This window comes from Ischnura elegans, chromosome X (genome assembly GCF_921293095.1).
Source record: "Ischnura elegans chromosome X, ioIscEleg1.1, whole genome shotgun sequence".
Classification (NCBI taxonomy): Eukaryota; Metazoa; Arthropoda; class Insecta; order Odonata; family Coenagrionidae; genus Ischnura; species Ischnura elegans.
The window spans coordinates 87,469,514-87,496,774 of NC_060259.1; the positions used below are offsets into that span (position 1 = coordinate 87,469,514).

The window sequence follows — 27,261 nt, forward strand, 5'->3', positions numbered from 1 at the left end:
AGGTGCAATTTTACCTTCACTATCCTCACCTTCAACTTCACCTTGTTGCTTGTAAAACGGGGTTTTAATCATGTCCTCTGCTCAGTATTCATTGGTACCATGTCACTTCGATCGCATAATTTTAAAATTTCACTCGGCTATGGTCAGCTGCGTTTTCATCTCTATCACTATTGTCATCCTTAGCTTCACCCTTCGACTTATTTTGCATAAATGGCTCTGCCGCTGTATTTTTTACATTCATCCCGATCTTGTAGTGGTCATAGAAACGAGCCAGCCATTCCAAAGAGAGGTCACCTCTTTGGATGCCTTTACTTTGATCCGTTGTCGTTTTATTTCAGCCATATTCGGTGTATTTTATGACCATTTTTGCATTGAAGCATCCGATTAAAATATATTTTTTCCTACCAAGCATGCAATGATATCAGATGCTACCACGCATGTGTGTATTTTACGATGCAACGATTTCCGAAAATGCAATCGTGCTATGAATTTAGCTACATCTAAAATCAATGCATGTTACATAGAAACGTGTGGCGAATTTGAAATATATAATAGTTTCCAAAATGGTATTATTTTTGAGGAAATGTATTGAAATTATGAACAGTTGAATACCAACGACTTCAGCATATTCATGTATTGCAACTCCACTCCCTCAAAAATATCAAATGTTTCGACTTTACTCTTGATAAAAAATATTTCCTTCCACAGATTTACGAATCTATCATCAAACATGATCATGGAGTAGTTATTGTCTTATCTCAATATTGGTAAAATGCTGCATGATATAAACGGTAAGGACAGAATTTTTTTAGCTATATACTTAAATCTCATCTTTACCTTCATTTCTTTTCGATTATTACAGAAATATTCTTTGAAACTACGAGCAAATGAGGGGGAATTTTGTGCGGAGTAAATAATAGGGCGGCAATATTTATATTTTTTATAGCGCTGATTCAAGCTTTAACACCACGAGCGTATTCAATCTCTACGAAAAAATAGAAAAAATTCCTATAGTAAAATCGATAGAGGACTGATTTAAAGACATCATTTTATAATTATAAAAATCAGTCCTCCTTGGGCTGCGAGGCTTACTTCATCTGAGCATTAATTCTATGATCGCATAAATGAGCAGTATTAAGGCTTCAATTCATCATTTGCTTACTGATAAGAATATACCGATTATTTTGCAGCGCCTAATTATTGAGTGGGTTCGAAGCCAAGGGGTGCAATTGATTTTTTTCTCAACAGAGTTAGGTAAAGTTATTTGTTATAGGAAATACACAAAAAATGGTTCGAAGGGAACTGAGTCAATCTCCGTTCTGTGGTGACATTGGGTGGAATGCACCACTTGGTATCTAATTGATCTCGTTTTTTTTATCTAATTTATGTACCTAACCCTGTATAGAAAAGAAAGAAATCACTTGTACCCCTCGGGTTCCAACCCACTCATATGTAATCCTTTATTTTAAAATAACTGCTTCTATAACCATAAAGGTTTAAACTTTTAAATTTATCATACAATATTTAAGGATATGACGATGCCTCATTATTTCTTAAATCTGTGGACAATCGTTTTTAAGCATAACGAGTTATAATTAGAAGGCGTGAGAACAAAAGTGTGGGGCTTGATTACGCATTTACAGGGAAATCAATGCTAAAAAATGCTGAATAATAGTGTGAAGGTATGCGTTTTCTAGTTGTTCTATGAATTACTATATTCCTGGAAATTTTCAATATGTGAATTTTCATGAATGCATGGTCATTGGAAACACAACGTTTTTAACGTCGACGTCGAGGACAGTTTGAGACTAAAATAAGCCAACAGACTGGAACTCTCGGTGAAGTTCTGTTTTAACACGAAACCAAATATTTATTTTTTAAATAGAACATACTTTAATACATAAGTCTTGCAGTTCAATCATTATCATTATTAATAAAATACGTTTTCATTAACGGGCTGGAAGCAGAGAAGTCTTTTTTCAATATTGCATTTTTGTATGTTTCATCACATTACCCCTCCATAATTTGCAAGTGATTTATGTTTCATTATGGAAATACCCTTCTTTGCGCCACATGAAAATGAGTGAACAATGCATTTGCTCTCTACGCCCTTAATAACAATACTTCATCCCTATATGCATTCATAAAACGCCTCTATTTCCACAAATGAAATAGTGGTACCTGAGAATGCAAAATCAAAAGCTGAGATGTTCGACGTGCGATTATTGTTGGTCGCTCGTTTTCCAAAATCAGCGACACTTGTCCAAAGCCATCACTGGTTATCATTGAATTGGGTGACTGGTGTGATTGAGAGCAATGGTAGTATGTAATGGTAATGTGCGGGAAGTAACTGCTCATATGCAATCTCTTCGTCTGAGGAATTTATGTGATGCCCTCTGCTGTATTCTCGTCATCCTCGTCGCACGAACGAAGTCGGTACACACATCCGATGAAGATATTGGGCTACCTTCGCTCTTGAATGAAGGTGAGACATAACGCGTCGATGTAGCTCCTTGCATACTGAGGCTTCACTCGGCAACGCTCATGCGTCATTTCAATTCTATGACTGTCCTCATATTCAGCTTCACTTGTTTCCTGTATAATACGGTTTCAATGATGTCATCTTTACAGTTTTCACTGATACCATAACACTTCGATCGTATAAAATTTTATCAACATTACGGCGAATTATAAATTTTCACTCCTAACATTTATACCATACTAGCTCACCCGGCGAACTTCGTACCGCCTAACAATCAATGAACTTACAGTTTAGTTACTCCATTTATAATTCAAGAGCGACTTTATCGTTTTTATCATATTTGATTTATTATAATAAAATAAAAATGCAAATTCAATATAACTACATATATGAGTATCGAAATTGCTTGTCAGAAAGACATTTTCTTTATTGAATCTATGTAGGGTGGATCGGAGCAGGTTGAAGCGGATTTTTTACAATTAATTTTCTTAAGTTTTTAATTAAGAAATTTTCGGCACTGCGGTTTTATATAGCAGTTAATGAAATAAAAATTATAAGCATTCAATTGTTGGCTATTTGTGTTATTAACCGTCAAAATCGTGTAAGAAAAGCCACAATGAAGCAGCATTATTATCAAATGACTTTAGGCGCGCCAGTTATAGTATCCTTTAATGCATTTGTAATATCGCCTTCATCAAAATATTTTTAAGCCTACTATATTTTTTCTGTCCCTATTTTTCAGACACCAACGATAGTATTCTTGCAGCTGGGAGTAGTTTCCATTAATACAAGTTAAATATGAAGGTAAGTGCAGGAAAATAACCAATAAATGTTCCATTACGATTTGTACTTTCATTTGAATATCAAAACATATTTCAACAATGCATCCATTCTGTACCGGTTGCCAAAAAATTATGTATAATGTGATTACAATGCTTGTTGAGTAGTAATGACAGGGCGTTATTTCTATGGCTCTATGTTTCACACTGTCAGTGATATCCAAACCGTCAAATACGTACTACATTTCAAACAATACTTCATCTACATATGCATTTTAGTCATATCCATTCAAACTGTCAGAGATATCGCATCTGTCTACTATTTTTGAACCATATATAATCCATTTATGCATTCGTAAAATCGCCTCTATTTCCTCAAATGGCATGGAGGTAACCGAGAATGCTAAATCAAAATGCTGAGATGTTCGGCGGGCGATTATTCTTGGTCGCACGTTTTCCAAAATCAGCGACACTTGTCTACACTTGTCTCGAAGTAATCAATTGTTAACATTAAATTGCGTAACTGGGGTAAGTGATAACGATGGTATACTTTGTCCAATGATATTGCCATGGGAGCTTCATTTTGTAAGTGTCACAAGTTTTTCAGATGCGATTATAAAGTTTGGGCAAGAGCTTGGGGTACGTGTTGTGAGGTACATATTGTGAAAATTCTACTTAAAAATTTTACCATGAAATCATATTTAATATTCAGTATTACTGAATTTCATCAAGTGTATATTTTAGATATTGCCATTTTACATAACTTGCTCATGAAAATCACTTCTTTTTAAACTTTATGAAAATGTTTCATCCCTGCATGCTGTCTACAATACCGATGCTCGACAGGGAATAATGTGGCGTTACTAATGGAGAAAAAAAGTAGGCATGCGTTTTAATAATATTTGTGGAATGAAAGAAATGCAAGCAATATAGAAAAATGGTATAATTTTCATCATTTTCACAAAAATGTACATACTCAACAATACACTCAGCATATTTTCTATTACAAGCTATTTAAATGGTTCAAATGAAATGGGAATTTCTTTTAATTAGCGTCTCAATTTCAAGTGACTATAAATTAATAATTAATGCATACATTTGGCCGCACCCTATTAAGATCTGGAACAAAAACTTTATCGAACACAATGCATACTATTATGAAGTATTATTACTGCATTTGCGATATTTTTATTTATTGCTCTCTTATATTTTCAATAAGTTGTTCCTCTATTACATTGCATCGATGAAAGATTGTGATGGTCAATGCCATTTTTTTTCTTTATGTATATGTACATATGTATTCTCAACCCATTCACATCAGGAAGGAATGCAACTTGGATGAAGAAATATAGTGCGGATTCATTAAACGTTGATGAAGTTATCATGTTAGGTAAGTGCCCATAAGCATGTTTTGAATTTCTGTTCTCATGTGGCGATTGTCGTTGCATGTCTGGGAAAAAGAAACATGCCAATTTAATCTTCCTTGATCAAGTCAATTGGTGATTTTTTTCTCGTTGTTTTAGTTTTATCTTTCAGAATTGGTTCATAAAGACAAAAATCTTTCTAACTGGGATGTTACTATGGTGTCCTAATACATTCGCAGTGATCACGTAAGCGATGATTACTCACGATAAGAGCTGTAGATTAGCTTCTGCGATGACTTCGAAATTGTCAATAGGCGGTACAATGTTGAATAACCACAAAGCATTTTTGCGGGATTGCAAAAAATCATTATTTAAAATAAATGGGCGTTGATATAAGATTTTCTTTAATCGCCCATTTCCATTTCCTATTGCATAATAAAAATAAATTTTTGTATATATTATACAATACCCATAGTTTCTACAAATGAATTCTTGGTTAATATAATGCAACTGAGAATGGAATAATAAAATTTGAATGTGTCATTAGAATTTGGTACAAACATTTTCGGCTTAGTGCTGTATCACGACTTCATTATAGAAGCGGTTTTTCTTTTTGACGTGAATGGTCGTTGATTTTCCGTATTCATTCCGTATTCACTTTTTATCAAGATCATTATTGGCATTAAACGTGTGACTACTGTGGGTAAAAGATATCTAAAAACAAACAATAAAATAGGCAAAAATTTCTGACATGATGGATAAATTAATCATTTGTTCCCAAAAATAATTAATCCAATGTTGTTTTACTGTTATGCATAATATAAGAGTCAGGATAAAATATGAGGGTAAAAACCATAGCAGGTTTGGCGTTCAGCTTTTTTTTATCAGTTTTTTCTCCGCGGACTTATTCAATATGGCGGGACATAAAGTTTCGCATGCCTCATTATTGTAACATTTTCAATTCCAAATAGTCAATGAGATTCAATGCTATTTCTTCCCATTTTCACAGTATTATAAAATATATTTTTTGGCTTGCATTCCATGATGTGCAAGATTTTCAAAAATGAAATGACGGACAGTTTGAATGCAACACTTAATGACTGAATGCTGTAGTTTTAATCATAAGTTTTACAATTTTACCTTAACTTGAAAACGGTAGCTCTTTTCAGTAGAGGTGTCATTAATTCTAGCTATTTATTGGTTAATGAAATGCTATTACGTATAGGGAAAATTTAATTCAATTACAAACGCATGGGCATAAATTTTTCAACGTTACATTATATTGTCATATGTCCTTCCATAATTTCCAAAAATATCCCATTTGATTTTCATGAAAATATTTCTTTCCACAGCATAAATTCAATCGCCATGTAAGATCCAAGAGTAGCTTCATCCTCAAGATCAATATTGGTTAAATGCTTCATCATATAATCGGTAAGACGATACTTTTTTCATCAATTTCTAGTTTTTATTTCTTTCCATTCCATCTCAAATGGAATTTTCTTTCTTAGAATATTTGATTGGGAAGTGTGTACGTAGAGCGTGGATTTGAAAGCAAACATTTTTGTCATAGCTCAGAAGTAGACTTCCAATCCACGGCATTAATCAAACTCTCCTAAGGAATTGAAAGAATTTCCAAAAAGAAACTATTTTGTGGGTAGGACTAAAATTATAGGAGCTATTTAATAGTTAATATAATCACTTGTTTTTGGGCTGCAGAAATTTTTTTAATCCATACATTTCTTCTATAATCGCCATTAATATGCAAATGATATAATTACGCTTTGAATGCATGATTTTCATACGAAAAAGTTTTGACTGATTTTGATGCGCGCTATAAATGTTCTTTTTTAATTCTGAAATGAGGTCTAGTGCGCTTTCAATATGTGTTGATTAGATATGACTAGGTTTATATTTCTGGCTTTATGTTTCTCTCCTACTATAGTATACAAATCGTCGAATACGCACTACATTTTCACTCGCACTTTATCTATGCATTCATTCGTCAAATATGTCTATTTCCACAAATGAAATAGAGGTAGCTAAGAATGCAAAATGAAAATGCTGACATTGTCTACGTGCGATTATTCTTGGTCGCTCGTTTCCTAACATCAGCGACACTAGTTCGAGATATTCACTTGTTAGCATTAAATTGTGTTATTGGTACTGTTAAGGGTCCATATTTGATGAAAAAAGTCTTATTAAAGTTCTATTTTAAATTCCACGGTAAAAAGATATTTAGTATTAATTCCTCCTTAACATCATCAATTTTATCTTTCGGTAATTTTATAGGAATTCGATGAAATCATTACAAATAAGTAAGTAATTTTCATTGCTATGATAATATTCAGTAGAATCCAGTCAATTTGGACATACTGGGACAGGCTCCACTGGACACATTTTGCCCCAATTCATCGGTTGTCCAAATCAAGTGAAATATCCCGTATATAGCCACTATGAAACGTTGAAATGATAGAAAAAAGGCTAAAGAATCATTAAATTGCATTTATTTTTAAGTTTCCAAATAAAACTAAGAGAATATTTTATTTGTAACCATTCACCTAGAAATCTTTTAATTATTATTATAAATATTTTTCAGAGCATCACGCAACATTGGATGAATGTTAGCTTGGTTACTTAGCCAAATTAAAGAAACAGTCACAACAATTTAGTTTTGAATAAATGATTACTTATTATTACATTTATTCATAAACGTGCGAATACTTACTGTTCGTATAGTATCTCCCCATCCAGGGTATTTGTCTTAAGCACTCAGATGCGTTCTCGTCATCCTCATCGCTCTAACAAATTCGGGTGAGACATTCAATTACGATATTGGGCTACCATCGCTCCCCCTTGGATAGAGATGAGACGGAATCCCTCAATGCATCTCCTTGTATGCTGAGATTTAACTCGGCTAGGCTCAGGTGCAATTTTACCTTCACTGTTAATTATATTGCCTTCAGCTTCACCTTGTTGCTTGTAAAACGGGGTTTCAATCATGATTTCTGCGCAGTATTCATTGGTACCATGTCACTTCGATCGCATAATTTTTAAATTTCACTCGGCTATGGTCCGCTGCGTTTTCATCTCTATCACTATTGTCACCCTTAGCTTAACCCTTCGACTTATTTGGCATAAATGGCTCTGCCACAGTTATTTTTCACATTCATCCCGATCTTTTAGTGGTCATAGAAACAAGCCAGCCATTCCACAGAGAGTTCACCTCGTTCAATGCCTTTATTGGGATCTGTTGTCGTTTTATTTCAGCCATATTCGGTGTATTTTATGATCATTTTTGCATTGAAGAATGCGATTAATTTATATTTTTTCCTACCAATTATGCAATGATATCAGATTAATTTATGCTCCCACTCATGTGTGTATTTTACGATGCAACGATTTCCAAAAAGGCAATCGTGCTATGAATTTAGGTACATCTAAAATCAATGCATGTTATATTAAAACGTGTGGTGAATTTGAAATATATAATAGTTTCCAAAATGGTATTATTTTTTGAGGAAATGTATTGTAATTATGAACAGTTGTGTACCAACGATTTCAGCATATTCATATATTGCAAATCCTCTCCCTCACAAATATCAAATGTTTCGACTTTACTCTTGATAAAAAAAATTTCCTTCCACAGATATACGAATCTATCATCAAACATGATCATGGAGTAGTTATTGTCTTATCTCAATATTGGTAAAATGCTGCATGATATAAACGGTAAGGACAGAATTTTTTTAGCTATATACTTAAATCTCATCTTTACCTTCATTTCTTTTCGATTATTACAGAAATATTCTTTGAAACTACGAGCAAATGAGGGGGAATTTTGTGCGGAGTAAATAATAGGGCGGCAATATTTATATTTTTTATAGCGCTGATTCAAGCTTTAACACCACGAGCGTATTCAATCTCTACGAAAAAATAGACAAAATTCCTATAGTAAAATCGATAGAGGACTGATTTAAAGACATCATTTTATAATTATAAAAATCATTCCTCCTTGGGCTGCGAAGCTTACTTCATCTGAGCATTAATTCTATGATCGCATAAATGAGCAGTATTAAGGCTTCAATTCATCATTTGCTTACTGATAAGAATATACCGATTATTTTGCAGCGCCTAGTACATGAGTGGGTTCGAAGCCAAGGGGTGCAATTGATTTTTTTCTCAACAGAGTTAGGTAAAGTTATTTGTTATAGGAAATACACAAAAAATGGTTCGAAGGGAACTGAGTCAATCTCCGTTCTGTGGTGACATTGGGTGGAATGCACTACTTGGTATCTAATTGATCTCGTTTTTTTTATCTAATTTATGTACCTAACCCTGTATAGTAAAGAAAGAAATCACTTGTACCCCTCGGGTTCCAACCCACTCATATGTAATCCTTTATTTTAAAATAACTGCTTCTATAACCATAAAGGTTTAAACTTTTAAATTTATCATACAATATTTAAGGAAATGACGATGCCTCATTATTTCTTAAATCTGTGGACAATCGTTTTTAAGCATAACGAGTTATAATTAGAAGGCGTGAGAACAAAAGTGTGGGGCTTGATTACGCATTTACAGGGAAATCAATGCTAAAAAATGCTGAATAATAGTGTGAAGGTATGCGTTTTCTAGTTGTTCTATGAATTACTATATTCCTGGAAATTTTCAATATGTGAATTTTCATGAATGCATGGTCATTGGAAACACAACGTTTTTGACGTCGAGGACAGTTTGAGACTAAAATAAGCCAACAGACTGGAACTCTCGGTGAAGTTCTGTTTTAAAACGAAACCAAATATTTATTTTTTAAATAGAACATACTTTAATACATAAGTCTTGCAGTTCAATCATTATCATTATTAATAAAATACGTTTTCATTAACGGGCTGGAAGCAGAGAAGTCTTTTTTCAATATTGCATTTTTGAATGTTTCATCACATTACCCCTCCATAATTTGCAAGTGATTTATGTTTCATTATGGAAATACCCTTCTTTGCGCCACATGAAAATGAGTGAACAATGCATTTGCTCTCTACGCCCTTTATAACAATACTTCATCCCTATATGCATTCATAAAACGCCTCTATTTCCACAAATGAAATAGTGGTACCTGAGAATGCAAAAACAAAAGCTGAGATGTTCGACGTGCGATTATTGTTGGTCGCTCGTTTTCCAAAATCAGCGACACTTGTCCAAAGCCATCACTGGTTATCATTGAATTGGGTGACTGGTGTGATTGAGAGCAATGGTAGTATGTAATGGTAATGTGCGGGAAGTAACTGCTCATATGCAATCTCTTCGTCTGAGGAATTTATGTGATGCCCTCTGCTGTATTCTCGTCATCCTCGTCGCACGAACGAAGTCGGTACACACATCCGATGAAGATATTGGGCTACCTTCGCTCTTGAATGAAGGTGAGACATAACGCGTCGATGTAGCTCCTTGCATACTGAGGCTTCACTCGGCAACGCTCATGCGTCATTTCAATTCTATGACTGTCCTCATATTCAGCTTCACTTGTTTCCTGTATAATACGGTTTCAATGATGTCATCTTTACAGTTTTCACTGATACCATAACACTTCGATCGTATAAATTTTTATCAATATTACGGCGAATTATAAATTTTCACTCCTAACATTTATACCATACTAGCTCACCCGGCGAACTTCGTACCGCCTAACAATCAATGAACTTACAGTTTAGTTACTCCATTGATTTATTATAATAAAATAAAAATGCAAATTCAATATAACTACATATATGAGTATCGAAATTGCTTGTCAGAAAGACATTTTCTTTATTGAATCTATGTAGGGTGGATCGGAGCAGGTTGAAGCGGATTTTTTACAATGAATTTTCTTAAGTTTTTAATTAAGAAAATTTCGGCACTGCGCTTTTATATAGCAGTTAATGAAATAAAAATTATAAGCATTCAATTGTTTGCTATTTGTGTTATTAACCGTCAAAATCGTGTAAGAAAAGCCCCTATGAAGCAGCATTATTATCAAATGACTTTAGGCGCGCCAGTGATAGTATCCTTTCATGCATTTGTAATATCGCCTTCATCAAAATATTTCAAAGGCTACTATATTTTTTCTGTCCCTATTTTTCAGACACCAACGATAGTATTCTTGCAGCTGGGAGTAGTTTCCATTAATACAAGTTAAATATGAAGGTAAGTGCAGGAAAATAACCAATAAATGTTCCATAACGATTTGTACTTTCATTTGAATATCAAAACAAATTTCAACAATGCATCCATTCTCTACCGGTTGCCAAAAAATTATGTATAATGTGATTACAATGCTTGTTGATTAGTAATGACAGGGCGTTATTTCTATGGCTCTATGTTTCACACTGTCAGTGATATCCAAACCGTCAAATACGTACTACATTTCAAACAATACTTCATCTACATATGCATTTTAGTCATATCCATTCAAACTGTCAGAGATATCGCATCTGTCTACTATTTTTGAACCATATATAATCCATTTATGCATTCGTAAAATCGCCTCTATTTCCTCAAATGGCATGGAGGTAACCGAGAATGCTAAATCAAAATGCTGAGATGTTCGGCGGGCGATTATTCTTGGTCGCACGTTTTCCAAAATCAGCGACACTTGTCTACACTTGTCTCGAAGTAATCAATTGTTAACATTAAATTGCGTAACTGGGGTAAGTGATAACGATGGTATACTTTGTCCAATGATATTGCCATGGGAGCTTCATTTTGTAAGTGTCACAAGTTTTTCTGATGCGATTATAAAGTTTGGGCAAGAGCTTGGGGTACGTGTTGTGAGGTACATATTGTGAAAATTCTACTTAAAAATTTTACCATGAAATCATATTTAATATTCAGTATTACTGAATTTCACCAAGTGTATATTTTTGATTTTGCCATTTTACATAACTTGCTAGTGAAAATCACTTCTTTTTAAACTTTATGAAAATGTTTCATCCCTGCATGCTGTCTACAATGCCGATGCTCGACAGGGAATAATGTGGCGTTACTAATGGAGAAAAAAAAGTAGGCATGCGTTTTAATAATATTTGTGGAATGGAAGAAATGCAAGCAATATAGAAAAATGGTATAATTTTCTTCATTTTCACAAAAATGTGCATACTCAACAATACACTCAGCATATTTTCTATTACGAGCTATTTAAATGGTTCAAATGAAATGGGAATTTCTTTTACTTAGCGTCTCAATTTCAAGTGACTATAAATTAATAATTCATGCATACATTTGGCCGCACCCTATTAAGATCTGGAACAAAAACTTTATCGAACACAATGCATACTATTATGAAGTATTATTACTGCATTTGCGATATTTTTATTTATTGCTCTCTTATATTTTCAATAAGTTGTTCCTCTATTACATTGCATCGATGAAAGATTGTGATGGTCAATGCCATTTTTTTTCTTTATGTATATGCACATATGTATTCTCAACCCATTCACATCAGGAAGGAATGCAACTTGGATGAAGAAATATAGTGCGGATTCATTAAACGTTGATGAAGTTATCATGTTAGGTAAGTGCCCATAAGCATGTTTTGAATTTCTGTTCTCATGTGGCGATTGTCGTTGCATGTCTGGGAAAAAGAAACATGCCAATTTAATCTTCCTTGATCAAGTCAATTGGTGATTTTTTTCTCGTTGTTTTAGTTTTATCTTTCAGAATTGGTTCATAAAGACAAAAATCTTTCTAACTGGGATGTCATTGTAAGCCAATTTAATAACAGAATTGAATAGGCACCAGTTTTGGCTGTCTTGCATGCAGCTATCTTTTTTCTCTAAGCACTTGAGTCTCTCTCGTATTTGCTTTTGTTCCATTTCCTTTAGCACATGGTAATGATACATTATTTCTTCACACTGTATCTTAAAGTACGACGTCAGAGCTTTGACTCTGGGTGGTATTTTTTTACCACAATTGTCTTAGTAAGGTTCACTCATGGTTTTTAGCTACTTTTTGTAAATTAAGCGACTTTGTCCGAAAAAATTCGCATTTATCATTTTACCGATATATTGTTTACTATTAGATATTCAAAGAAATTTTCCGACAGTTATTTTTCCTTATTTACTGCATAATAAATTCTATTTCCTTTGCTTGTATTCTACAATCCTCATGAATTCCACGGATGTAATCGTAAATGTTTTGAATGCAATTCTACATATGTGAATTTTCTCAACCAGGTTTTTTTTTCAAGTTTTACTACATCAGCTATAGGTACATGAAAAAGATAGGTGTATTCAGTAAACGTGTGATCAATGTGAGCTATTGAGTGGCTAATGAAATGCTATTAGCTACTTGAAAAAAAAATTTAATCAAATGTTTACGCATAAGCATAAATTATTCATCGTTGGTTGTCAAAGTCATAAATCCCTCCATAATATCTAAAATTATTACGTTTGCTTTTAATAAAACTTTTTCTTTCCACAGCATAAATTCAATCATCATTCCAGTAGCTTCCTCCTCAACATTAATATTGGTTAAATGTTTCGTCATATTAAAGGTAAGATGGCACTTCTTTCATTGACTATTCTTTTCGTTTTTATTTCTTTCCATTCGTTTTTAAACAAAATTTTCTTTCTTGGAATATTTCATTGGGATTGTGTACAAATTCCAACTAAGAACTTCGAAGGTTACAACTTATCCAGCGTGAATTTTGAAAGCAAATATTTTTGACATGATGTTGACTTGCATTCAGTTCAATTCCATTTCCTATTTTCATTTCCAAACCCCAGCGCTTGGGTCATAATAAAGTTGATGCATTTCATGCATTCGGCAGTGACCGAGATTTCCACACAAAAATCGAGGTTGCCACGAAAGAAAAATAAATAAGCTGAAACTCCGGGGCGAGGGTGTTTAGTGGCCTTTGTTTCTCTCTTTCAGCGTATATAGCCTTGTAACTATCACCAGTTTCCATTGTATTTGATATGGACTGAGGCTTTGATCCATAAAATGACTTTTCTTTGAATATAAAAAAATATTGAATTCTATGATATTTTCTCTAGCCCTATTTTTCCGACACCAACGGATGGTATATTCCTTGCAGCTGAAAGCATTTTTCATTGATACAGGCTAAATACGAAGGTGAGTGCTGTGAAATAACCATTATATGTTCCATTACGATAATTACTTTCATTTAAATATCAAAACATATTTTAACAATGCATGCATTCTACAACGGTTGCCAAAAATTATGTATAAAGTTTTTACAATGCTTGTTGATTAGTAATGACAGGGCGTTATTTCTATGGCTTTATGTTTCACACTTACAGTGATATCCAAACCGTCATATACGTGCCACATTTCAAACAATACTTATCCACATGTATTTTTAGTCATATCCATTCAGACTGTCAGAGATATCGCATCTGTCTACTATTTTTGAACCATATATAATCCATTTATGCATTCGTAAAATCGCCTCCATTTCCCCAAATGGCATGGAGGTAACCGAGAATGCTAAATCAAAATGCTGAGATGTTCGGCGGGCGATTATTCTTGGTCGCACGTTTTCCAAAATCAGCAACACTTGTGTACACTTGCCCCGAAGTAATCACTTGTTAAAATTTAATTGTGTAACTGGGGTAAGAGATAGCAATGGTGCACTTTTCCCAATGACATTGCCACTGGAGCTCCAATATTTTGTAAGTATCGCCAGTTTTTCTGCCGCGTTTAAAAAGTGTGGGCGATAGCTGGGGGTATTCAATTAAAAAAAAACTTTATTTTGAAACAATATTTGATATTCATAATTTCTGAATGTCGTCACGATTCTATTTTACATATTGGCAGTTTACATAACTCTGTCTTGAAAATCAATTATTTTCAAACTTTGTTAAAATATTTCATCCATGCATGCTGTCTACAATGCCGATATTCTACAGGGAATAAAGTGGCGTTACTAATGGAGAAAAAATGTAGGCATGCGTTTTACTAATATTTCTGGCATGAATAAAATGCCAGCAATATGGGAAATAGTGTATAATTTTTAATGTTTCGACAATAATTTAGATACTCAACAATATACTTAGATATTTTCTCTCACGAGCTATTTAAAACGTTCAAATTGCATCTGAATTACTTCTAATAAGCGTCTCAATTTTTAATGACTATAATTTTCATGCATTCATTTTGCCGCACTCTATTGAGATCTCCAACAAAGATTATATCGAACATAATGCACTCTATCATGAAGCATTACTTCTAAGTTTTTGATATTCATATTTATTACTGTCTTATATTTTTAATCAGTTGTTCCTCTATCTACAAGCATCGATGAATGTTTAAGGTAATCAATAGCATTTTTTTCTTTATGTATGTACACACAGGTGTTCTCACCCCGTTCACATCAGGATGGAGTGCAACGTGGATGAAGTAATATGATACGAATTCTTTCGAAGTCGTTTGATGTTACCATGTTAGGTAAGTGGCCATAAGCATTTGATGAAATTGTGTTCTCGTTGAGCGATTTTCGTGTCGTGTCTGGGAAAATGAAAAAGAAATATGTAAATTTTACCTACATTTATCAAGTCATTTGGTGATTTTTTTTCTTTTCTCTTAATCACATTTTTCAGAACTAGTTCATTTAGACATAAATCTTCAAAATGTAATGTTGTCCTAATAAATTCGCAGCTATCACCTAAATGATGCTTCCTAACGATGTTAGCTATGGGTTAGCTTCTACGATGACAAGGAAATTGTGAGTAGACGGTTCAATGTAATGGCCGATGATTTCCCGTATTTATCACTACTTTATATCGAAATCAGCATTAGCATTCAACGTGTTACAGCTATTGGCAAAAGACATCCAAAAAAGACAACAATTTCTGAGGTGCTAGATAAATTAAAAATTTCTTCCCAAAAATAATTAATCCTTTGCATGTGCCGAGTAACATACTTAGGAAGCATAATTGATCGAAGAGTCGGGATAAAATATGATAGTTATAGCCATTGAGTAGGCTGGTGTTCAAAGAAGTCCTCAAAATGATAGTTTAGGAATGTGTTATCACTGTTGAGAAATCGTTAATCGTCTTTCTTTCAAAACTTTCAAAAATGACTGTCTCTTTAGTAACATTTGCTCCTTCTTACCTTTTTATACGTATTTAATTCTTTTACGCATTATTATAGATCCTCTATTTCCATCATTGAATTAGAGGGAATTTGTAATGCAAAAGTAAAACGCTGATACATAGGACCTGCGGTTTTTCTTGGCTGGAAGTTTGAAAATTCAGCGACAGAGTTTTCCTAAATGTCACCGGTCAGCAATTGACTATTGGTGTGGCTATACTTGGTGAAAGCAATTTCAATAACATAATTGAATATGGCAACAGTTTTGTGTCAACTCTTTGTACCACCTACGAAAACCCCCTATACCCCCCTTGCCCTCTTATATTTTATGTTATATTAATCCTTTACAAAATAGGGGGTGAACAGTGATTTCATCCCTGAAAAACATTCCTTTAGCTACCATAAAATATGCCATAAAAAAAAAGAAAAATTGTAATTTTAATGTTTTTTAAAGTTTTTTTTTTTATTTTCACCCCCTAAATCTTTTCAGCCCCAGTGAAGTTTGTCTCTCTCTTGACCCTCATAGCCTTAAAACGTCAGTTTTTTTCAATCAGAAGCATATAACATTAGTAAAAGTCCCTTGAAAAGCGATAAGTTTAGATAAGGGGTTGTTTTCCCCAATTTAGGAGTTGCTCGAAAATGGAGTGTGATAGAAAAAAGGCAGGTCATTTTCGAATTCAGCGACCCAAAATTAGCCAGAAACACCCTAAATTTTAGACCGGCATTTTTTGAACTATTTTTTTGCAGAACAGTGTAATTTATTCGATTAAATCAATGATATGCACTCCCCTATAGGTTTCTATCGTGCTATTTCCCACACATTCTCTCCCAATTTGGTCTTTCATAAATATTCTCTTTTTCTGGTCCTGTCACAAGTAATTATATAACCGTCCGCGATAACTTCCTCCTCCGTGGACAGCTATGGAGAAAAGTGGGGGGGAAACTCGACGTCAATGAGCAGACCTACTTCACTCGATATCACCTCCAATCACATAACCGCTTCATTAATCTTCGCTTTAAACTGAGTGTTCACGCAATCACACACACGCACAATCCATGGCACCGTGGTCAGGGAGAGCTTAGGCACGCGAAGGTGGTGTGGTTAACGAACGTGCATGGGTATGATGGACTAGGCCGGGATCGGCACGCTATATCAGTTATTATTTTGAGAAAATATGATGTTACAATTTTTATACTTAACCCGCGTCATAATAACTCACTTGCCTCTTATTGACTTAATAGATATAAGTGGATCTACCTCATGTAATTTTATGTACATCCCATATTTCTACAGGTCATTGGAACGAGCTAACCTTTCCTTTAAATTAAATCCTAAGAGTAGAGTTTGGCGCTCAATCTTTGGGAAATTTTACTCAATGGTATACAATTGGACAACCAATTTTTCAGCCTTGTCATGTGTTGCAATTTCTCTGAATCAAAAATTTCAAATATATCGATTTTGTTCTCTGGATTTTTTTCTTTTCACAGATTAAAATATATAATCATGAATTATCCATGGACTGAATTTTTCCTCAACATTCATAATGCTAAATTGTGGCATTATATTGACGGTAATAAAAAAGTTCTTTTTAGCTATATACCTTAATCTCATTTTTTACCTTTATCTATATTTCTTTATTACAGAAATATTTTTAAAAATTCGTTAATGACGGGAATTTCGTGCTGAGTAATAAATAGGGCGGCAATGCATGTTTTTCCAAGTGATGATTTAGGCTTCCAAACTATGGGTGTATTTAATCTTTCTTGAGAAAAAGAATACATTTCTATAAAAATACAATTTTCGATAAAGGTTTTATTTTAAGAAACAATTCAATAATTATAAAACTTGCTCCAATTTCGAATGTGAATCTTTAGCTACGCATTCACTCTATACTTGCCATAAATTTGCAGAATGACGGCTAGAAATCATCATTTGCATACGAATAAAATTAGACCAATTATTTTGCAGAGCATGATATGTAAAATGTTTATATGTTGAAATAACTTTCTATGAAATAACTGGTCCATTAATCTTAAAAGTTTAATCATTTAAATTAGTAAGGAGTTGACGGTGTCTCTTTGTTTCTTTAATATGTTGCCAATCTTTTTAAGTATAACGAGTTTTCATTAAAAGGCGTGTGAATTAGTGTGTGTGGCTTGATCATGCATTTAAGAGGAAATCATTGCTGTCAAAATCAAAAAAGCTGCAAGAGTGTGACTAGGTACGTAGGTATGAACGTACGTATTATGAGTAGATGTGCGTGGTGCAGTAGTCCTCCGAGGTAGTATATTACTTTTTATAAATATTTCAAGAATACGATTCTTTTAATTAATTCATGCCCTCTACCATCACCACGTTTTCCACGTCAAAGTCGAGGGCATCAAGGGTCAAAAATAAGCCCAAAGACCGGTACTGACGTAGGTGTTCTGTTTTCGAAATTAAACTCTGATTCTCTAATCTTGCAGTTTAAACCATTATTATTGCGAATAAAATACGTTTTCATTAAGGGGCCGGAACCAAAGAAATGTTTTATCATATTGCATTTTTCTGTTTCATCAACAACCCCATCCATAATATGCGATTGATTCAATTTCATTACGATGAATGATTTTATTTACGCCACATAAAAATGGTTAAACTTGTTTAAACAAGGCATGTATTCTTTCCATGCACTGAATAATAGTACTTATCCATATATGCATTCAAAAAAACGCCTCTATTTCCACAAATGACATTGGGGTACCTGAGAATGCAAATCAACATGCCGAGAGAACAGGGGCGTGCGATTATTCTTGGTCAAACGTTTTCCAAAAACAGCGACATTTTTGTATAAATAATCACTTGTTAACTTCAAATTGTGTACCTGGCGTATATCAGAACGACGTTACGGCTTTTGCAATGACATTTTCATGGGAGAACCAATTTCCATCCATGCATCACCAGTAAAATACGTTACATTATAGTGTGGGTGAGATCCAAGAGGTGCATTTGTGATGAAATGCATGGTGTAAAATTCTATAATTTAATTTCGCGGTCAAACGATATTATATATTCATAGTTATTGAATATCATAAATTTTCTTCTTCGGTTATATCACTGGGTTACCTTTCAAAATCATATCTTATTAAACGGCATTTTAATATTTAATCCTAGCATGCTGTTTACATTCCAGATGATGGACAAGTAATAGCGTGGTTTAATAACTCACAAATATCAGAAGTAGTGCACTAATTTTGGTGCAATTATTTCAATTGTATCAGTATAGAAAATAGGTAAATAATATTCCACGCTATGATAATAATTCAGTAGATACCGGTTAATTTGGATACAATGGGACAGTCGTGCATTGGTGCATTTTGCCTCAATTAATCGGATGCCCAAAGCAGTTGAGGTATCCAGTATGTAATAAGCAAACATTGAAATGATATGAATAAGTGTAAAGAATAATTATGAAGCAAACGAACTTTAAGTCAACGGCTCCCTTATAAATCTTAGAAAATATTTTTTATTTACATTTTTCTAAATTTTGTTAATTTTAGTTGAAAATCATTTTCACAATCTCAGGCAACACTAGATGAATGTGTTTTACTAATTCCTTTTAAAGGAAAAAATATGATGAATTAATTTAGAATAATTAATTACTAAGTATTAAATTACCTCATAAACATGCGAGTACCTACAGTTCAAAGGATATCTCCTCGTCCGAGGAATTTGTCATCCTCGTCGCACAAACGAAGTCGATAGATCCAATAGCGATATTGGGTTTCCCCCGCTGCGATCATAAATACAAAATATACTTAACCCCTCAATGCAGCTTCTAGCAGGCTTAGATGATATGATTCTTCGATTCCTCTTCGATTTTATATCCATCACAATCCTTACCTTCAGCTGTATCCATATACTGATTAGGCATAAGTGTCTCCACCATATGTAGTTTTAATGTTGTTCCTGAACATTTAAGGATCGTAGGAACGAGCTAGCCTTGCCTCAGAGGGAAAATTGTAGCATGAGAACGAAGAGATGCTGAATTTGAAAAGTCATAAAATAATAACGAAAAATACATATTTGGTACATTTTAGCATAATTTTTTGCATAATAAATGATTGAACATCCGATTAATTTATATCTTTTTCTGCCTATCATGCAGTAACGTCAGACTAACTTATGCTAGTGTATATGTGTTTATTTTCAATCCCACGATTTCCAAAAATTAAATCGTGCTATGAATTTAGCTAAACTTGGAATCAATGCATGTCATAGTAAATCGTGCTAGGGAGTAGTTTTCAAAATATTAGTTTTTAGGAAATGACAGTCGATGGTGAACAATGGAACACCAATTTTTCCGGCATTATCATATATTGCATCCTCTCTGCGTCAAAATTTTCAAATATATCGCATTTGCTCTTGATAAAAAATTTTCTATTCACAGATATATATCTATCATTATACATGATCCATGGAGAGGCTTTTTTCTCAACATCAATTCTGGTAGAATTCTTCATAAAATAATCGGTAAGATCATATTACAGAAATATTTTTTGAAACTAGAATTAAAAGATTAGGAATTTTGTACGTAGTAAGTAATCGGGAAGAAATATTAAAAAGAAAACGCTGATTTGGGCTTGAACACCACGGGTGTATTCAATTTAAGATATCGAAATCAATGTTCAGTATGACGCTTGAAATACATTTGTTTACGAATAAGATTAGACATCATTTTATGTATAATACATATATGTATTTTTTTAAACTTTGAAATGACTGCTTCTTCAATCTTAAAGGTTGGAATATTTTAATTTGTTAAATAATATGTCAGGAGAAATAGGTTCCTCGTGGTTTCTAAAATCTTTTGACAATATTTATTAATCATTACGGGTATTCATTCAGTGGAGTGACAACTAGAATGTGGGGCTCGCCTAAGTGTAGTATATATTTATATTTCCATTTGCGTAACGTACTAGAATGTTATTTTTCGGGATTGTCAGTATGCAATTGGCACGTCCACGGTATAAATGTGATGTATGTTGTGCTAATTCAGTAATCAGTTTCATTGCCAAATTTTATACATACCGCAAAAAATGATGGTGACTGCCAAGAACGTATTATGCAATGAAACAATATTTAAACAATAGTTGGTTTAAATAACTATAAAGGCGTGTATAAATATTATTACTCATTTACCTTAAATTGCTTATAAATATAAAATTCTGAAAGCAGTTCTCATTAATACAGGTTAAATATGAAGGTAAATGCAATCGAAATAACAATTTCATGCTCCATTACGATAATTACTTCCATTTGAATTGCGATACATATTTCAACAATGCATGTATTCTAAAACGGTTTCCAAAAATGAAGAATAATGTGCTAACAATACGTGTTGATTAGTTATGACAGGGCGTTATTTCTCTGGGTCTATTTTTCACAAATTGATTAATATCCATATCGTCAAACATGCTCTATATTTTAAACAATACTTCATACACATATGCACTTTTAGTGACATCCATACAGACTTTCAGTCATATCCCATTTGTCTCCTTTTTAATGCAATATGTTATCCATTAATGCATTCGTAAAATCCCCTCTATTTCCCAAATTGGCGTGGAGGTACCTAAGAATGCTAAATCAAAATGCTGAGATGTTCGGCGGGCGATTATTCTTGGTCGCACGTTTTCCAAAATCAGCAACACTTGTGTACACTTGCCCCGAAGTAATCACTTGTTAAAATTTAATTGTGTAACTGGGGTAAGAGATAGCAATGGTGCACTTTTCCCAATGACATTGCAATTGGAGCTCCAATATTTTGTAAGTAACACCAGTTTTCCTGATTCGAATATAAATTGCGGGCGAGAGCTAGGGGTATTCCATTTAAAAACGTTATCGCGAAACGTTATTATATATTCAGAATTTAAACTTCTAATAAGCGTCTCAATTTTCAATGACTATAAATTTCATGCATTTGGCCACATCCCATTGAGATCTCTAAAAAACATTTTATCGAACGCAACGTATGCTATCATGAAGTATTACTTCAACATTTTTTATATATTTATTTATTACTGTATTATATTTTCAACCAGTTGTTCCAGTATTACAAGCATCCACCAATGTTTTAGAATGTTAATATAATTTTTTTTCCTTTTATATGTACACGCATGTTTTCTCAACCCGTTCACATCAGAATGGAATGCAACGTGGATGAAGAAATGCGGTTTCTTTCAAGGTCGATTGTAGCTGTCATGTTAGGTAAGTGGCCAAAAGCATGGGATGAATTTGTTTTCTCCTGGACCGATTGTATGCATGTCTGGGAAAATGAAAAAGAAATATGCAAACTTTGTCTTCTTAATCAGGTCAATTGGTTTTTTTTTTTCTTTTCTCCTAGTCATATCTTTCAGAATTATTACATTCAGACATAAACCTTTCAAATTTTATGCTGCCCTAATAAAGTCGCAGTTATCACCTAAATTATGATTACTGACGATATGAGCTATGGGTTAGCTTCTACGATGTCAACGAAATTGTGAATAGGTGGTAGAATGTAATGACCGATGGTTTCCCGTATTTATCAATACTTTGTATCGAAATCACCATTAGCATTAAACGTGTTATGACTGTTGGTAAAAGAAATCCAAAAAATACGATAAGAAAGGCAATAATTTCTGAGGTGATACATAAATTAATCATTTCTTCCCAAAAATAATTATTACTATATATGTGACGCATAATATACTTACGAAACATAATTGATTGAAGAGTCGGGATAAAATATGATGATAATAGCCATAGAGTAGGTTGGTTTTCAAAGATGTCCTCAAAAATGATATTTTAGGAAAGTGTTACCATGGTTGAGGAAGCATTATTCGTCTTTCTCTCCAAAGTTTCAAAAATGTCTGTATACTTAATCACAAATTAATCCTCTTTACCATGATTGTACGCATTTTATTTATTTACGCATTATATTGGATCCTCTTTTTCCATTATTGAATTAGAGGGAATTCGTAATGCAAAATTAACACCCTAATACGTATTGGACCTGCGGTATTTCTCGGCCGCAAGTTTGAAAAATTCAGCGACAGTTTTCCTAACCATCACCGGTCATCAATTGACTTTTGGTACTATATGTTTGGTGAAAGCAAATTTAATAACAGAATTAAATATGTTTTCAGTTTTGGCAGTACTCATTCTCTTATATTTCCTCTGATACACATTTCCTTTACCACATTATAACGATAAATTATTAAATCACGCATTATATTTAAGTACGACGTCATAAAATATGACTCTGGGTGGTTTTAATTTTTATTCCACAATTTTTTAAATATACTTCACTAATGGTTTTTTTGGGGCCGCGCCTTGTAAATTAAGCGATTTTGGAATAATAACTTCGCATCTATCATTTAAACGATTGATCAATAAACCTCCATATTTGGAGCTATATAGCAGCTTTGGTAGTAACGTAAATATAATATTAATGTTAAACAGTCTTTAAATAAATTTTGCAGCATAACATTATTGCTAAATGTTTACTACTACATATTCAAGTAATATTTCCGACATTAATGATTCCTTCTTTCCTGCATTAAAATAATTTTTCCTTCGCTTGCATTCTACAACCCTCATGAATCCCACAGATGTCATCGGATGTTTTGAATGCATTCCTATACATCTGAAGAGTCTCAACCAGGGTTTTTTTTCAACCATAAGTTTTACGATTTCATGTATTGGTACACGAAACAGATATGTGAATTTGGTAAACGTGTCATCAATGTTTAGCTATTTAGTGGTAAATGAAATCCTATTACGTAATTGAGTAGTTTTAATGAAATATAAACGTATAAGCATAAATTTTCATCATTGCTTGTCATTTTCATAAATGACAAGCAATGATGAAAATGCCTCCATATTTAATAAAATAATCACATTTGCTTTTGAAAACATTTTTTCTTTCCACAGCATAAATGCAATTACATGCAATACCCAAGAGTAGCTTCCTCCTCAACGTCAGTACTGGTTTAATTTTTCATCATACATTAACGGTAAGATAACACTCTTTTGACAAAACATTTTTTCTCGTTTTTATTCCTTTCCATTCCATTTTAACTGAAATTTTCTTTCTTGGAATATTTCGTTGGGGATTGTATACGTAGAGCGTTAATTATGAAGCAAACGATTTTGACATAGCGCAGATGATGACTTCCAAACCACGGATGCATTTTAAGTCTTCAAAGGAATTGAATGCATTTCCAAAAAAACTTTTTCTTCGATGGAGTAAAATTACAAGAACTATTTAAGAGTTAATATAGTCACTCACGTTTGGGCTACATGCAAATGCAGGTAAGCTCCATGAAGTGACGTTTTTCCATACGTATTTTATAAATCGTAGATAATTTAAAAGTTGATGAAATTTTTTTCATCTTCCTCCATAAATAGTAGTAGGTTTAAAATAGTATTATCATAAGTACATTCCTTTGCTCAGCAAGTTCTTTTAGTGTATATGATCTCATTTTTGCCTCTACTTATCAGAATATCAACCACGCTATCCTTGCAGCTCGCAACATTTTTCAATAATTCAAATAAAATGTCAAGGTCAGCGCTAGGAAATAACAAAGTTCCATTTACATCAAGTTATCTATTTGTTATACTAAAAATATTTTAGCCATTCTTTCATTGTAAAGCGTCTTCAAAAATTAGGTTTAGGGCGTTCTCAATATGTGTTGATTACATATGATTAGTATTATTTTTCTGGCTCTATATTGCACACGATCCTTTATCGTGGAATAAATAATATTTTTTCGCTCGCACTTTATCTATAAATGCATTCCTTATGAAAAATATTTAAGCCATTCTTGCATTGTACAGTGTCTTCCAAAAATTAGATCTACAGCGTTTTCAATAGGTGTTGATTAGACGTAACTAGCGTTATTTTTCTGGTTCCATTTTGTAGACTTACAGTGATATCAAAACCGACAAAAAAAAACTATATTTTCACACCGATTTAATCTAAGTATGCATTCTTCAAATATCTCTATTTCCACAAATGAAATAGATGTAGCTATGGATGCAAAATCAAAATGCTGAGACGTTCGATGTACGACTATTACTGGTCGCACGTGTTCCAAAATCAGCGACACTTATTCAATACAATTACTGGTTATCATTCACTTGAATGCCTACTCCGCTTGAGAAGAATATTTTTTTAAGAGAAGAGATTTTTTCCTTTATTTTTTATTGCGATAACTAAAGTTCTTTGCTAAAGCCTACCATATTATTGATGTCCGTATTTTTCAGATCCCAGGATAGTATTCTTGCAGCTGGGAGCAGATGTCATCAACAAAAGTTAAATATGAAGGTCAGTGCTGGGAATTAACCAGTAATTGTTCCATTACTTCAATTTGATCATCAAAACATATTTCAAGAATGCATGCATTCAACGGCGGTTTCGAAAAATGAAGTATAATGTGCTTTCAATGCGTGTTGATTAGTTATGACAGGGGGTTATATCTCTCGCACTATGTTTTACTCTTTCGTTTAATTAATACTCATAAATGCGCTTTGTTAAAAAAACTTCATTCATGTATGAATTTTTAGTGACATCAATATAAACTTTTTATTATCCTATTATGCATTCGCAAAACGCCTCTATTCCACAAGAAATGGCATGGAGGTACCCGAGAATGCTAAAACAAATGCTGAGATGTTCGGCGGGCGATTATTCTTGGTCGCACGTTTTCCAAAATCAGCAACACTTGTGTCGATATAATCAGTTTTTATCAATAAATACTGTACCTGGTCTGCGTGAGAGCGATGTTACAGCTTTTGCAATGATATTTTCAAGGGTAAACCGTTATTCATCTATGTATCACCAGTTTTTCAAAATACGGTAAATATAGTGTGTACAAGACCCGAAGTGTGCATATCTGATGAAATGCATAGTATTTAACTTGAGAACAGAATGCGTTTTCATAGGTTTCTTTTGTGAAATTTTTTACCAATATTTCATTCTTATATTTTCACCTACTCCTTCCACAATTTCCAAACGATTTATGTTTCATTATAATAAATACCTAAAACACTTCACATAAAAATGTTTCAACCTTATACGAGTTATCTCTATGTACTGATTAACAATCTTAGACAAAATTCATAAATCGCCTCTAAACATATAATACATTTTCTCAAAAATATTTAATGCTATCATTGTTGCATTTAACATTTACGCATCGTACTACAATTTTCACGTTGACAGTGTAAGCGTGCTGCATGTTGTGATGGTTCAGGAATCATTTTCGTTGCCAAATTTTATGCATACCGCAAAAAATGATGGTGATATCCAAGAACGTGCTCAGTTAAGAATCAAATACTTAACCATTGTTTAATACAAATGCTCGCACAGACATTCTTACACTTTCACCTTATATTGCTTCAAAATATCAAATTCCGCATTTTCATTTGTCACGAGAAGATGATTTTTAAGGTTGTACATTGTTTTTCAATGTTAACCATTGCTTATATTAATTCGTGGTAATCAAAAACAATTTTCGTGCCTGAAGAAAACTATGCATTCCACTCATTTGGTAGTGAGCGAGATATCCATAAAAAACAAGTTCGCTATGAAAGCAATATAAATAAATTGAAACTCCTGGACTAGGGTATTTATATGCGATGTGTTTCTCACTTTAGGCGGCAGTAGGCTAGTAAATGCCACCTTTTTATTTCCTCCAAAATTTGCCATTGCTTTATTTTTTATTACGACAACTAAATTTCTTTGCTCAAAATATTTCAAAGCCTACCATATTATCGATGTTCGTATTTTTCAGATACCAGGATAGTATTCTTGCAGCTGGGAGCAGTTGTCATCAACAAAAGTTAAATATGAAGGTCAGTGTTGGGAACTAACCATTAATTGTTCCATTTCTTTGATTTGATCATAAAAACACATTTCAACAATGCATGCATTCAACGGCGGTTTCGAAAAATGAAGTATAATGTGCTTTCAATGCGTGTTGATTAGTTATGACAGGGGGTTATTTCTCTCGCACTATGTTTTACTTTTTCGTTTAATTAATACTCATAAATGCGCTTTGTTAAAATAACTTCATTCATGTATGAATTTTTAGTGACATCAATATAAACTTTTTATTATCCTATTATGCATTCGCAAAACGCCTGTATTCCACAAGAAATGGCATGGAGGTACCCGAGAATGCTAAAACAAATGCTGAGATGTTCGGCGGGCGATTATTCTTGGTCGCACGTTTTCCAAAATCAGCAACACTTGTGTCGATATAATCAGTTTTTATCAATAAATACTGTACCTGGTCTGCGTGAGAGCGATGTTACAGCTTTTGTAATAATATTTTCAAGGGAAAAGTTATTCATGTTATCTCTATACACTGATTAACGCTTAGGTGCACGCGCCTGCAAGTATAGTGCCAGTGCACGCTAGCGGGGTTTTTGCCGCACTTTTACATTTTTGATTTTCCCAAGTATAAATTCAAATTTGAGAGTATTTTAACGTATTTGGGTAACTTCTAATAAATA

The 27,261-nt window shown here is 33.3% G+C and overlaps 7 non-coding genes across 7 annotated transcripts; all 7 read left to right on the plus strand.

The window, feature by feature from the left end:
• Nucleotides 1-2,135: 2,135 nt before the first annotated feature.
• On the plus strand, nt 2,136-2,261 carry LOC124171955. The gene has a single exon (XR_006868033.1). It is a non-coding gene; the product is annotated as a small nucleolar RNA SNORA14 (small nucleolar RNA).
• Nucleotides 2,262-3,608: 1,347 nt separating this feature from the next.
• On the plus strand, nt 3,609-3,736 carry LOC124171961. The gene has a single exon (XR_006868038.1). It is a non-coding gene; the product is annotated as a small nucleolar RNA SNORA14 (small nucleolar RNA).
• Nucleotides 3,737-9,695: 5,959 nt separating this feature from the next.
• LOC124171947 lies at nt 9,696-9,821 on the plus strand. The gene has a single exon (XR_006868025.1). It is a non-coding gene; the product is annotated as a small nucleolar RNA SNORA14 (small nucleolar RNA).
• Nucleotides 9,822-11,130: 1,309 nt separating this feature from the next.
• On the plus strand, nt 11,131-11,258 carry LOC124171962. Its single transcript, XR_006868040.1, has one exon. It is a non-coding gene; the product is annotated as a small nucleolar RNA SNORA14 (small nucleolar RNA).
• A 2,797-nt stretch (nt 11,259-14,055) lies between these two features.
• LOC124171959 lies at nt 14,056-14,183 on the plus strand. The gene has a single exon (XR_006868036.1). It is a non-coding gene; the product is annotated as a small nucleolar RNA SNORA14 (small nucleolar RNA).
• Nucleotides 14,184-25,340: 11,157 nt separating this feature from the next.
• Nucleotides 25,341-25,468, plus strand: LOC124171946. Its single transcript, XR_006868024.1, has one exon. It is a non-coding gene; the product is annotated as a small nucleolar RNA SNORA14 (small nucleolar RNA).
• A 1,401-nt stretch (nt 25,469-26,869) lies between these two features.
• LOC124171957 lies at nt 26,870-26,997 on the plus strand. The gene has a single exon (XR_006868034.1). It is a non-coding gene; the product is annotated as a small nucleolar RNA SNORA14 (small nucleolar RNA).
• The last annotated feature ends 264 nt before the right edge of the window (nt 26,998-27,261 follow it).